Here is a 14,790-nt window from a genome sequence, read left to right as displayed (position 1 = left end):
TTGCCAAGGAGGTGGTTGAGGAGGGAGCCTGTGCAGGCTCATTCCAACATTTCTACCCCTCTGCTCATTTCTTTCTTAACTCACACCCAAGAAAGGAGGGTTGACAGTTCAGGATCCGGGATGCTCATTGGGCCATGTTTTACCAGTGGCTAGGGCTACTGTGGGTCAGGATTTCACACCATAGGTACAAGGGTTATCTCCCCTTTGCAGTCTGGTCCCAGGAAGTAAGGAGGCCAGGCAGGGCTGGACTCCTCAGGACAGACTCAACCATGCTTTCTCTGTTCTGCTTCCTCTGTGTCTACAACCAGGTCAGGCCTATGTTGTTGACTCAATCATCTTAGAACCAGAAGCTATTGGTGTGTGTGTGTGTGCGTGTGTGTCACTGAGGCATGACTAACTAGAGAAATCCTATGCCAGGGGAATTGAAGACTTGCCCAGCTATGAAAAGAATGTTCCTGGCTTATCTTGTTATTCTTCTTTGGGAATAACTCCCTAGTGGAGGGGATATCAGGAAGGTGGGATTCAGGAATTCCTCTGGGATTCAGGCTTCCTCCAGGAAGCCTCTGGCTTCACACCACCTAGATAGCACCAAACTTCATTGCAATCTTCAGTTCCTCTGTACCTCTTGAAGTTGTGCCATCTAGAACTAAAGTGAATACTTACCTGAGGAAACAGATATAAAAAAGATAGGGACATGGGAAACAGATGGGGGCTTATGCCTTTCCTGCCAGAGAAAGATGGGGTAGCATTGTTGCATCCATTGGTCTGTCTCCTCCTTGTCCCGGAGGGATGGGCAAAGATGGGTGACAAGCTTGTGCAGGGTCTCCTCGCTATCTTGACTACTGATCTGTAGCCATGATGGGAATCAGCTCAGACAGCTGGAACTGGGTGTGCTCAAAAGAAATAATGTCAAGAAGGATGCCCACTGAGGCTGGGGCTTTGTTCATCTGAGGAATGAGTGATTTGTCCAGCCCCATGCTATGGCAGCACAAAGCTAGTCCGCTTTGTCTCCTTCAGGGGCTCGGGCGGACGATTGTTAAAATAATGACAGCAGTTTCTAATGCCAGAAAAGGTGGAAGTGAGTAATGGGTAAGAAGGAAGGATAAAGATAAAGAACACTAGAGAATTAATGGCATTCGGGTCTTCATGCATTTGGAAGAAAATGCAGCAACATCTATCAAAATTAAAGACATATCTACTCTTTGATCCAGAAATTCCATTTTTAGGTTTCTCTCCCCTACAGATATACTGGTACAGGTAGGTAAAGACATATGAACATGGGTATTAATTGCAGTATTCTTGCCAATATTCAAGACAGGAAGGAACTTAGATTTCCATCAATGGACGACTAGTTACATAACATCTGATCTACCTGTACGATAGACTACCACACGGTCTTGAAAAAGAGTGAGGTTGTGATAGGATGAAACTATCTTTGAGACATATTAAGAAAGAAACCCTACAGAACACTGTGCTTTCATCTGTGCAAAATACAAAGGTCCATTGACAGATACAGATGCACGTGTATGTTTAGACAGTTTCTGGAAGGACATACATAAGACTGCCAATACTGCTTTACTTTGGGTTGAGGATGGTGATGAAAGAATAAGGAATGGAGAAGGAAGCACGCTTGGTTTTCTTTATATGCACTTTTGCATCATTTAAATTCATTATGGTAAGCTTGTACTCTATTCCCAACAAAAATAGCATATAATAAAAAGGAAGCATATGCCTTTTGCACATCTGCCAAATGCTGAGCCTCTCACTGCCCCAGATATTTATTGAACACGGATTGTTCGCCGTACACCGTGCTAGCCCGACTCCGGGAGGAAGTGGAAAAGATACAGTTCATGCTTTCGGGTAACTTGCTGTCCAGGTGGGAAGAAAACGTATTGACATACTTATTCTACAAGTCGGAGGGGGAATTTAATCTTCGCTAGGGACCTGGAGAAGATTTTATACAGCTGGTTTGAAATGCATCGGGAGTAGAATTGAGACTTGAAGATGGATGAACAGGGTGCGTGGAATTCCAGGCAGAGAGAGCAACAGGAGCCGAAGATACAGAATGGGAAATGGACAACAGGGAATGGAAAATCTCCTCATCTGCTTGCTTTCCCATCAGAAATCCTTTCTTTTGGGTTACAGTATCATTTGCTTTCAGGAGCCTTAGTGAGAATGCAGACACTTTTGACTGAGATAAGCGAGTAGATTCAGTGGGGTACTAATCAACCAGCTCCCTCCCAACCCCCCGTGACTGGATTTGTAACATTTGCCAATTTCCATGGTGTAAGTATTCCCACCACAGCTGCCTTCAAGCTACCGATACAAGATGGGAGTTAGGAAGAGACACACATAATCTACTCTTTTAAGTTCAACAGAGCTCACTCCACCAAGTCACTGGATATACCAGAATCTCAGAGTTGCAGAACTAAAAGGGATGCTGAATATTTTTTTTAAAAAGATTTTATTTATTTGACGGAGAGAGAGAGGGAATACAAGCAAGGGGAGTGGGAGAGGGAGACACAGGCTTCCTGCTGAGCAGGGATCCCCACTCAGGGCTTGATCTCAGGACCCTGGGATCATGACCTGAGCCCAAGGCAGAAGCTTAACAACTGAGCCACCCAGGCCTCCTGAAGAAATGTTTTAAATGAACCTCGGCTACACAGGGGGAAATGAATGTGCTTGCACAATGTCAAAGGAAGTGGCAAGAGTTGGGACATTATCTTTTTACCTTTTAGTTTAGTGACATTTCTATTTTTCCTTGGAAATCACTAATATAATAGAAGGAATAGGGCATGGGACTGTGTCTTTTTGAGGGAGCCAGAGGGTATAAAGAAAAGCAGAGAGGTTTCTCCTAGAGAGAAGAGGAGGATAGGGTTCCGGAATGTGTCTTGGTCAATAGGAAAGGTCTGTGTGCTAGGGGTTACATGAGAGGGCAGCGACTGGGAGGAAGAATCACAGGGGAAGAGATTTCAGAGGAAGGGCTTGGAAGACAAACGGCACGGTTTCGTTTGGGCTGACTTTTCTTCCTGGAACAGGAATGTAATAAGCTGACCTGATATATGGAAAAGAAAAACTGGGCAAGTCCCATCCGTGTCCTTACCATCTGTGTGCACTTGGGTAAGTCATTTCCTTTCTGCAGGGTCAGAGCCTTCCTCCTTAAAGGGAGGTCAGGAGACGGGGGTTTGGCGATTGTTTCCCAGGACCCTCCTAGTATGACGTTCTCTGAGCCTGTGAATCAGTTGCTTCGGGAAGAATTCCCAACAACCATAAATGTGAGACATGGGGAAGAGTTGGTACAGCCCGTTGGCTTATTTATTATACCCAACCCGAGATAGACAAAGAACTCCAGAGCAATGGAAGGCAAAGTGAGGTTTGTTTTTAAGTTTATGGCAGGTCAAGAGAGCAGAAGATAGATTCGTGAAAAACAGGACAAGGGGTCCTCTTTATTATGCCGTACCTTAATGGGGTGCCTGGGTGGCTCAGTGGGTTAAACCTCTGCCTTCAGCTTGGGTCGTGATCCCGGGGTCCTGGGATCAAGCCCCACATCAGGCTCTCTGCTCAGCAGGGAGCTTGCTTCCTTCTCTCTCTCTGTCTGCCTCTCTGCCTTTCTGTGATCTCTGTCTGTCAAATACATAAACAAAATCTTACAAAAAAAAAAAAGACACAATAGTCCACGCTGAAAGCTCTTCAGTGGGGACTCATTACCTTCAGGGTGAGATCCAAATTCCTTCTCATGGGTACAGGGATCTCCATTTTCTGCCCTTGCCTATCCTTCCAATCTCCTCTCCTGAGCCCAATTTACTCCCTGCATCATCCAGGTAATATTCCAGGAGCACACACTGCTTGCTAACATGTTGTGGTTTGTTCTCAAACTTTGCAAAGACCCCCTCCTGGGATGCTCTCCTCATCACATCTGCTGGGCAAACATCTTCTCCTTCTTTGAAATCTTCTCCAGCATTCCAGTGTCTTCCTTAATTCTTTCCAACATGGCAGCCTCCCCCTGCCCTGCCTTGAGAGAGAGAAAATTCCTCGCTTTCCTGACTGCAGCCGTTCTGTGTGTATGCCATTTTCATGGCAATATGGCCATTTTATTGCAAACTTCTGTTTTTATCCTCCCCACTTCACTGTGAGTTCAGGAAGGCAGATAACTCCTGTCTTGGCTCCTGAGGTTGAAACAATGACAGCTGTTGGAGCTGGTGACTGATACTCCCAATGCCAGTAAATCCCAAAAGAAGGCGAATAAAGCTGCTCCTGTAGCCCCCTAGAGGGCCACTGTGGGAGAGAGAGTCAGGTGTGGCAGTCAGAAGCAAGAGCTTTTGCTGAAGACCATCTGGGACTGCTGATCTACCGAGACCCTCTAATTGATTTTAGCTGAGCCCCTAAGGGAAATTAAGTGAAGCTCCTGGGGGAGGGCAGGAAGGTTGCAATGATACTATAGAGCAAGGTTAATGAAAGCCTTGTTCAAGGCAGCTCCGTGCTGAGCTCCAATAAAGTCATTCTCTCTCTGGAGGGGAAGATCCTTCCTCAGCTCCCATGCAAACCCATCCCACTGCTAAGGGCTGGAGTGGAGGCTGTGATGTGCCACCCAGATCCTCCTTCAGCACTGAGACCCACTCTACCCACTTTCCTTCACCTTCCATAGATTCTGATCTCCAAAGTATGCTCTGATAAACTTCTTGCATGCCAACCTCCATTCTGGAATTTGCTTCCATGAGGAACTTATCCTAGTGGATACTATCAGCCTGCTGGTAGGGGCTGTTGAGAATAGCAGCGTGGTCAGAGTTGGTAGGTTGAGATGATGATCTCTTGGGCCAGGAGCAGGAACTGAGACTACAGACAGAACGGTGACCCCATCAGGGCTACCATGGGAGCCACAGAGAGGGCTGGGGTCAACAAGTGTCATCAGAGTAGGGTTTAGCCATGGTTCCCAAGCAGCAGCCTGGCATGGCCATCTGGGACAACTTAAGCAGCAGTGGGGAGGTAGCAGTGGGAGTGAGTCATACTTCGATATCATACCAGGAGAAGCTCTCAGTGTGGTGCTCACAGGGTGCTCTCAACCCTGGCTACACCTCTTCAAAAGTACCAATTCCAGGTCTTGACCTTGAGAGATTCTGGCTTCATTGGTCTGCACTAAGATGGAAGCCCTTGCATGTCTTTTAAAAGAATATTTATTTATTTATTTGAGAGAGAGAGAGAGCAGGGGGAAGGTCAGAGGGAGAGCGAGAGGGAGAGAAGCAGACTCCCCACAGCACAGAGCCTGACTCGGGGCTTGAGCTCATGACCCTGACATCATGACGGGAGCCGAAATCACAAGTTGGTTTCTTAACTGACTGAGCCTCCCAGGCGCCCCCCTTGCATGTTTTAAAGAGTCAGTTTCTAGGGTGCAGCTCTGGTTGAAAACTACCAAGATGGCGCAAAGATGATACACTCTGAAATCAAACAGCGTTGGGTTTGAATCCTGTTCCTACTGGTGGCTGGGAGAGCTTCAGCATGTAGTGAATTTTCTGAGCTTCTATTTCCTCATCTGTAAAATCCTATAAATCATATATTTTATAGAAATATTGAAAGGGAAATATGCTAATAGTAATAGCAATGATGGTGATAGTAGCCTTCGATCTGTGGAGCTGTTATCATGGTCATTGTTATTACGATTTGTGTTCCATACTTGGCCTTATGAACTCCTCCTCTTCCAGGGTACAGTGCCCTATGGTAGACTTGCCTTTCTCAGCTCCTGCTCTGTTATGGGGGAGACCTGTCCCCTCATTCCAGCTGTTTCTACCTGAAGTCCAGCAAACTGTAGCTACACCAGCTAAACGCAAACCCACTGCCTCTGCTGGGGATGACCAGATGATCAAACATGGGCGTCCGTGGTTGCGTTTCTGTTCACACCTAGAATAACACGTGCAGAGGTTGAGCCATTCAAGAGGACGCTGGCAGGTATATGGCTACTGTGTAGAAAAGTAAGAAAGACAGGTTTTGCTCAAACATAAAGGCAACAATAAGGCCCAGGATACTTAAATGGTTTCCCCAGAGTTGTAGCACTTACCACGCAGCTTTGAACAAGTTCCTTTTCCTCTCTATGCCTTAGTTTCTTGTTCTGAAAAATATGGATGGCTGATCTGGAAAAAGGAGTACTCTATGCTGTTTGGTGCTGCTGGCTCTCCAAACATCTCCCCTCCTCTCCCCAAGCAGACGCTTTGGGGGACTGACATCATGCCTGCCTTTCCCCCCCAGAGACTCCAATGGCAAAAGTCAGGGCTCTGAGAGATGCCACTTCACAGTAAGGGACCTGAGAGTCTGCCCTGGGCGCTGCCCACCCTAGGTCCCCTCAGCCCCACCCCCCAAGAGTTGTAAGTTTCCCCATTTCTCCTCCTGCCATTGAGAACTTTAAATAGCCTCCAGCACACTATGCAGCTGCCCGAAGTTCTAATTAAATAATGTCCAGCTGTCAGAAAAGCTGTTAATATACGGTCCTTTGGTCTGCACCACTGTCTGGGAAGCCAGGAAGGAGAGAAACTGAAGGGTTATAAATATGAAGGCAGGCACGCCTGGGTGGCTCAGTGGGTTAAAGCCTCCGCCTTCGGCTCAGGTCATGATCCCAGGGTCCTGGGATCGAGCCCCGCATCAGGCTCTCTGCTCAGCAGGGAGCCTGCTTCCTCCTCTCTCTGCTGCCTCTCTGCCTACTTGTGATCTCTCTCTGTCAAATAAATAAATAAAATCTTTAAATAAATAAATAAATATGAAGGCAGAAGTTCAGTGGGGAGCCTGGGGGCAACAGCTTTTAGGCACCCTGAAAACCACTGGAGGAATTTTTTTTTAATACGTTAATTAGCCCACAGAAGGCCTCCAAGCCCTGGCTCTGTGACTGGATTTGCATGTGGGATATACTGAAAAGGGGCTGGGGAAACTGGTGTTCTTGTCCAGAGCTGCTTTTCCTAGGCTGTAATCACCATCCCCTTTTACAGTCCATACGGGAAAGTAAAGAAGGCAGAGGGTTGGGGGGGGAGGGTTGCTGGCAATCCAGAGACAGTTCTCGGATGAAATTTCATGATGGTTTCCTTCTTCCCCTTCCTTCTTTTTGGCCCTCCTTTCTCCCTTCCAACATATATACTCTGAGACTCTATGATGTTTGAGAGTTCTCTCCAGCAACGAAGAGTATGGAGAAGAAATGTACAATTATTGAGTGTATTAAGTGCTAGATATTTTTTATACATTATTCCATTTAACTATTACAGAACACCCAGGAGATAATTATTCTAAAACTCAATATTGAGAAAGCTGAGGCTTTGAGATTGCACAACTTTCCCAGGTCAAAAGCTAGTAATGGAAGTGTTGGGGATTAGAACTCCATTAGTCTGAAACTCCATTGGGACAATGGCTGAACATCTTCTGTGTATTGTTTGGCTGGGGTCCTACAAGGTACCTGGCACACAGAGGACTTGAGAAATATTTATGAAAGGAGGAAAGGAAGGGAGAGAAGGAGGAAAGAACCCACTCCATTCTGTCATACACCGAAGCCAATGACTTTTCTATTATGGAACATTGTCTCTGGGGAGTGCAAGCAGGCAGTTATAAACCAGTTAAATGTAGGAAATAGTTGAGGGGAAAGCAGTTGCTAAAATGTGTATAAAAACATCACGACTAGAAAGCAGAAAGTTGGTTTCAAGAGCCATAGAGGAGGTGGAACTAAAATACTATGGGTATTCGGAGGAAGGAGGACATCACTCCAACTGCAGCAATGGGGGCTTCATGGAGGAGGCCGAATTTGTGCCTTAAAGAATGAGGGGGACTTGGACACTGAGAGATGAATGGCACATAGGCTGATCCCAAAGAAGAGATGGGGGAGAATCGTAAACAAACTACCAAGGAAGGGATAGACCAATGGTCAGGGCATCTGGGAGCCACCTGCATTTGAACTTGAGTTTCATAGTGTCCTGGTAAGGTGCCTGGGATTAATATAGCAATGCCATGGGTGAGGAAGAGGTCAAAGGCCATCCAGGCTGAATGAGCCTGAGTCTGGAAGTACACGTGTGTGTGTTGTGTGTGTGTGTGTGCGTGTAGGTGCATGCCCGTGTTGAGTGGGTATGGTTGGTATTCTCTCCTGAGCTTAGGTGCCATTAGGGCCAAGTGGAAAATAGTCTGTTTCCTTGTTGGGTCTATCATATATAGGTCTGCCATTAATGTCTACCTGGGCATTCACAGAGATCTGCTGATGGGTTCTGCAGTAGCAGAAGAGCTGTGGAATTACTCCCAGGATAGCATATTCTGGCATAGTCTGGTGGATACAGTTCTCAGACCCTGACCTTCCCCTAGGAAACAGGGTCAGGTGTGGCACCAACTAAGCTGGTTTTGGGAGTGGAAGGTGCAGCACAGGGACCTGGGAGCTGGAGGATAAGGGCTCTGACTTCACTTCTCTATTTGTCCCCAATATCCTGCAACCCACCGCCCCCAGCAGCACAGATAGGACCTGGCCTAGTGCCTGGGGTCACAGTGAAGGCTTCCTGAGGCTACTGTTGAGCTGAGTCCCTCATTTCTGCCAGACAGTCCTTGAGAGTGGCAGGAACAGATAATTCACTGGTTTGGGGATTATTAAATAATGACAGCCAGTGCACACACCTTTGTGGACAGGCCTCCTGGCAGCATCCCCAAAGGCCAAATGAGAACTCCCAGGGCTGTTTCAAGAGGCATGGAGGCTCAGTATGAGAAGAGCTGAGGTGCACAGGCTCAGGGTTACCTTGATGAGAGCCCTTTCCAGTGCAACACCAGAGCCCAGCCAAAGGCAACAGTCCCCTTCGGGTGAAGGACTCATCCCTTGCATGCCACAAAACCTTGGTTGTTCCATTGATGGGGAACCCTTGGAGCTAGCTTTAGAGCAGCTAGTGTAGACAATTCACCACAGGATAGGATTCCAGGAACAGGGGTAGAGGATTCTAGGGACACTAGATATGAGGGAGAGATTTTGAATTTGGCATATCTGCCCTCAGGCCCAGGCAGGTATCCTGCTACCTGCCTGGTGGGGGTGGGGGTGGGGTGGCCTTGGGCATGTCTCTAAATATCTCTGGGTCTTGATTTTCAATTTATAAAAATTCATTCAGTAAGCACCTAGTGAGCACCTACTGTGTGCAAATGGCTGTGTTATATACTAGGAGGCAGGCAGTGGAGAAAAGTATATGATCTCTGCTCTCATGGAGCTTCCAGTCTAGTGGAAATAATCAAGTCATCAGACCAATAAGTACATTATAACACACTGCAATAAATGCTCTAAGGGAAAGATACTGGGTGCTATGGGAGAACCCATAAGGCTGGCCTGGGAAGACCTCTTCGAAGAAGTGCCTGGGAGCTGATACCTGAAGGGTAAGTTTAGGTAATAGGAGTCAGACTTAGAGGAATGTCTTGTGCAAAGGCCCTGAGGAGCAGAGCACAGTAAGGTGTTTTAGGAGCTGAAGTTAAATCTGTGTGGCCAGAATGCAGTAAGCAAGGGGAAAAGTGGAGTGACGTGAGGCTGGGAGTGAGGACAAGAGAAGGGGCCGGTTACCCAGAAGCCCAGCAACCAAGAGAAGGACTGGGGACTTTACCCCGTGATTGTCAGGAGACCGTTGCTCAATTTTGAACAGAGTGTGATGACTAGATTCGCAGGCTAAAAATAAAATAAACAATCAGAGATGGAAAAAACCCCAAAACACCACAAAATAGTTGGACCTCCCTGCAAGGGAAAAAAGAGATTTGAACAAGTATTTTCATGTTACAGCATCTACCCCCATGGGAATAATCTACTAGCAGAACAAAGAATTATGTACAAAAATATTCATTATAGTTAAAAAGACCCAAACCACTCTGGCTGTTGTGTGAAGAGAATAAACATAATAAATCTTTAGTGTTTGCTTTGAGCTAAGCAAGACAAAGGCTGGGCCTCAGCCCCAAAGGGAATAGAAGCAATGATTTTCAACCTTGGCTGTACTTTAAAGACACCTGCAATGATAGCCAGCTTCCAAAAGAACCCCCCAAAGCCTTACCTGCTGGCATACACATCCCTAGGCAGCCCCTCCCACTCTGAATAGGACTATCCTATTCAGTGTAACCTAGGGGATATTGTGGAGACCACGGAGTGTGACTTCCAAGGCAAGGTGACAAAAGACACCATGGCTTCTGTCCTGCTCTCTCTTTCTTAGATCACTTGCCCTGAGGAAAGCCAGCTGCCATGTTGTGAGGATGGTCAAATAGCCCTATAGAGAGATCCATGTGGCAAGTCATGGAGGCCTCCAGTCAACAGCCAAGTGGAAGAAAACCTCTTGGAAACAGGTCCTCCAGTCCCAGCTGACATCTTGTTTGTAACTCATGAAAAGACCCTGAGCCAGAACCACTGAGCCACTCCTAAGATTCCTGACACATAGAAGGTGTCCAAGAATGCTTACCTATTGCTTTAAGGCATTAAGTAATCTGTTGCAAAGCATTAGGTAACCAGTGTTCCTAGGGAGCTTTTAAAAATCTTGAGGCTCAAGCCCCATGCCCAGAAATTCTGATTCTTTTGGTCTAGGGTAAAGTCCAAGCATTGGTGTGTCTAAAACCCTCACATGACCCCAGTATGCAACCAAGATTGAGAACCACTGACTGGAGCACTGGGTAGGTCAACAAAGAAGGCTTTGGTACAAGGTATTGCCTTGATTTTCAGAGGTAGGATTATGCTGAGGGTTCTGTCCTGGAGGAGGGCAAAAACCCAGTTTGTGGATCAGAGACCTGGCTCACTGTGGACTTAGAGTCAGGCCGCTTTAGTGTCCATAGCTTTTGACCACAGGATACCTAAATTTCCCTAAGGATACAGGCTTATAGAAAGGAATCAAATGGCCTTAGCTGGGGGAAGAAGAGAGGCCCAGGGCCAAGCAGGCAATCCAACTTCTGTAGACAACAGCTTTGACCCATAAACCCTCTTTGCCTCTCCTGCCATTTGAGATGCCCCATGCTCCAGTGATGGACAGCCCTCCTGCTTCTTCCCACCTGCCATCATGTTTTCCACCCAGACCCCATTCCTGCCTCTGAATATGCTCTTTGAAAACGTCATGAGCAATGAGGACAGCTGATTCTGAAAACCTTTGTGCATCCTCGAGTTTCCATGGTTAATGGGACATTGTTCCCATCTCTGAACAATATGTCAGGGGCCAGACAGTCTCTTTGCTCCCCTTCATGTTACCTCCCTGATGAAACCTGCAATAAAGTAATTAAAGTGATTGTAAAGGGAGTCCTAGGAGATGAAAGACGCTGATGAGACAGGCAGAGGCTGTGAGCTCACCCAGCTCTCTCGGCGCTGCATGCCAGCGATGACTGGGCTGGGTTCCTGTGATTCTCCTAAGAACAGGCACCAGGACCAGCTGCATCTGTGTGATACCTACAGTGCTCAAAAGCACTGATAGACATTTTTTTTTTTTTTTGAGCCCCTGTAACATGCTAGGTGTAGGAGATACAGAAAGTAGTAAGATCCTCTTCTTGTTCTCAAGGAGCTCTTAGCTTGGTAGAAACAAATAAGAAAAGAGGTAATAGAATGTGGTGAGTACTGCACTTGGGGACCCGTGGAAGCCCAGAGGAGGCACTGCACTTGGCCCAAGAAGTCTTTGGAGGAAGTGAGATCTGAGATGTTTTGTTGCCTGGGCAAAGATGGAGGGAAGTCAAGAGCAGAAAGTACAATGTACATGTGTAGGAGCTTGAGGCTTTTAGGGAATTGTAAGCATCTCCTTGTGGGTCTAAGCATGGTCCCTCGATCTACAGCTTAGGGGAGTGGCCCAAAGGCAGCAATACCTCTTTGAGTACCAGGCTGTACATGAAAGGCACACCGTGGGCAGAATTCACCATTTCCCAGCACCCCACTCTGCCAGATCCTACTCTTAAATTCTTCCTTTTTCACCAAATGAGGATTACCATCCCCTTCACTATCCCAGACTAATGGTTGCTCCAGCCCCCATCTCCAAAACCAGGACTTTGATGTGTTTTGTCTTCTTTTGTTTGACCCACTGAAACCCTGGCTACTGGCCTGTTTCTTCCTTCTGTCTTCTGCTTGTGTCTTGAAAAACAGGCTTCCATGTGATCAACCTTTCTGACTCTCACATGGGCCTTGGGACCTTCTCTTATGAGCTGTGTCCATAGGCAGCCTTAGCATCTGACTGAGTGTTTTACTGGACAAGGAGCGGGACAGAGGAGACCTGGGGAGGGAGAAACCCAAATGCCAGCAGGGATTCTGGGAGACACACTTGGAAGGGACACAGGCATGAAGAGTAAGGCACCCCCTGGGGGTTGCCTGGGTGGTTCAGTTAGTTAAGAGTCCAACTCTTGGTTTCTGTTCAGGTCATGATCTCATAGTTGTGAGATCAAAGCCCGCATGGGGCTTCTCACTCAGTGTGGGATCTGCTTGAGATTCTCTCCCTCTTGTTCTTTTCCTCTCCTCCCAACCCCATGCTCTCTCTCTGTAGAACAAATGAATAAATCTTTTTTAAAAAAGGAGTAGGGGGGGCGCCTGGGTGGCTCAGTGGATTAAGCCGCTGCCTTCAGCTCAGGTCATGATCTCAGGGTCCTGGGATCGAGCCCCGCATCAGGCTCTCTGCTCTGCAGGGAGCCTGCTTCCTCCTCTCTCTCTGCCTGCCTCTCTGCCGACTTGTGATCTCTCTCTCTGTCAAATAAATAAATAAAATCTTTAAAAAAAAAAAAAAAAAAAGGAGTAGGGAATCCCAGGTTCCTGTGGGGGAAATGTGTTATATGGAGCGGGGCATTACTCAGCATAAAACTCTGGGTAAGAAAGTAAGGGGCTCCTGGGTATTTTCCCCTTCCTGTCAATGGCCCCAGAACAGGAGTCACAGTGTAGATGCCTTCAAAAGATTGTGTAAATGGGTCATCTGGCCAGGGAAACCATGGTGGAGGATGGGGTGTGCTGGGACAGAACGCATGGGGCAGCCCACATTCCTCTAATGGGCGAGGCTGCTGCTTAGTCCCAGCCAGTTGCTGCCAAGTGGGAATGCGGGTGCAGTGTAACTAGACATTGAAATTTCTCAAGATAAACCAAAAATCTGAATTCTAATGGAAAATCATTGCCAGTTAGTCCACACAAAAACAAGCAAAAAAACATACATACATAGAAATGATGAAAGCAGCACGATCTTTGAATTTCAGCAATTCCCACCATAAGATAAACAGAGCAACTAGAGACCAAATCTACAGACAGTGACAGCAAGCTGGGTGAAGAGCTACTCCCATGAACCCTGAAACACACAAGTAGGCGGAGACAAATCACCAAAGCCCAAGCCCCTTGCGGTCTCAGCATCTTCGTGGGAGGCAGCAGAGGGGGTGGTCAGGTACTTGATGGCCCTGAGGAAAGAACCGTACCCAAACAGCCAACAGAGGTTCCCTGGAAAGCAGGTAGGTGGGGAGGCAATTGGTAAATAGCAGTTAAAGAACCGGAAGTTCTGCCGAGGTGGGAGAGTTTCATAGCGATGAGGGGAAGGGGAAGAGACTTATTACCTTTGTAATTGCTCCAAAGAAGGCTGCCACAGAGACACACTAGTCCCACTCCCTTTGGGGGGCCGGGAGGGGACAGCTTGTGTCCCACTGGAGCTTCAGGACTGTCTGCTGTGCTGCCTCAAGTCCGCCATATTGATAGAGAGACAGGAAAGGTTGGCACCACCCATCCCCCATACACACACCTGTCTCTCCCACCGCTTCTGCGACTCCTCTCAGTGGGTCCTTCTCCTGCCTCGTTTGCCCAGCCTTTGTCGGAAGAAAGCGGGGCAGCCAGAGCCTCCGAACAGGCTCAGAACAGGGCTGAATGAGGGGCAGGGAAAGGCCGGCCACCCACAACACACACATGACCATCGGCCTCCACAGGCTCCCTCTGGATCCTAGAAGAAGAAAAGAATGGGCTCGCCCACTTAGGTACAACAATTTTGTGCCAGGAAAACACTTTTCTTTGTTCAAAGCACTTTGAAGTCTCTTGTTCTGACTCAAAGGACAAGCTCGACGACTTACAATGGATGCAATTCCAACCAGTTTAGGTTTCTGTACCTATTGAAAGTCCATGAAACTCAAGTCAAGGAATCTTTTGAAGGAAAACAACAGTTGTACTCCAACAGGACCATCTAGTTTAAGATCAAATGTTAGTAGTCAGCCAGAACTACAGAATACAGTTATGCTAAAAGCATAACATAACACAGCTATACTTTTAGGACTCCTATGGCAGCAGAAAGAAAAAGAGTGTAATTGAATGGGAAAAAAACTAACAAGCTTATGCAAGACGATGAAAACTTGCTTACAAAAACAACACAGAGCAACAGGAGGAGGGATCAAAGCCACGCTCCTGGTGAAGAATCTGGAAGCAAAGAACGTATCACCCAAGGGCACATCAGAACACATTTTACCCACTGCCTTAAGCAGTCTTCCTTTGGAAGATTTCAAGGGTCTTGAACAAGATCAACAAGAAAAAAACCAAGTCTCTCAAACAGACCAAGAATTACCTTCATTTAAGATTAGTTTACGTAGGACTTGATGCCTCTCCTTCATTCTATTCAAAGGTAAAAATATTTAAGAATATTATGCCAAAGTTGAGTATTTGATGAAGTTTTACTTGAAGTAACATTACTGCTGTATAACTTATGAAGACTTAATTACAGAGAATGGGAACTTTCTATGACATTTTTATTTGAAAAAGAATGAAAGTGACTTATATGAGAATTACAGACTTAAAGATCTTGCTAGGAAATTGTATGTTTGCAATGTGTTTGTGTTCCTGTCTTCTAATACTACTTTTAGGGATAC

The 14,790-nt window shown here is 46.8% G+C and overlaps 1 protein-coding gene and 1 pseudogene across 1 annotated transcript in view; one reads left to right on the top strand and one right to left on the bottom strand.

Moving 5' to 3' along the window:
• The window catches only part of ASIC2 (acid sensing ion channel subunit 2), a 978,722-nt gene that overhangs the window by 371,362 nt on the left and 592,570 nt on the right, over positions 1-14,790 (bottom strand). The window lies entirely within an intron of this gene.
• LOC123929298 lies at positions 13,805-14,521 on the top strand (annotated as a pseudogene).

Source organism: Meles meles, chromosome 18 (genome assembly GCF_922984935.1).
Source record: "Meles meles chromosome 18, mMelMel3.1 paternal haplotype, whole genome shotgun sequence".
Taxonomy (NCBI): domain Eukaryota; kingdom Metazoa; phylum Chordata; class Mammalia; order Carnivora; family Mustelidae; genus Meles; species Meles meles.
This window is presented reverse-complemented; position numbering and strand designations above follow the sequence as displayed.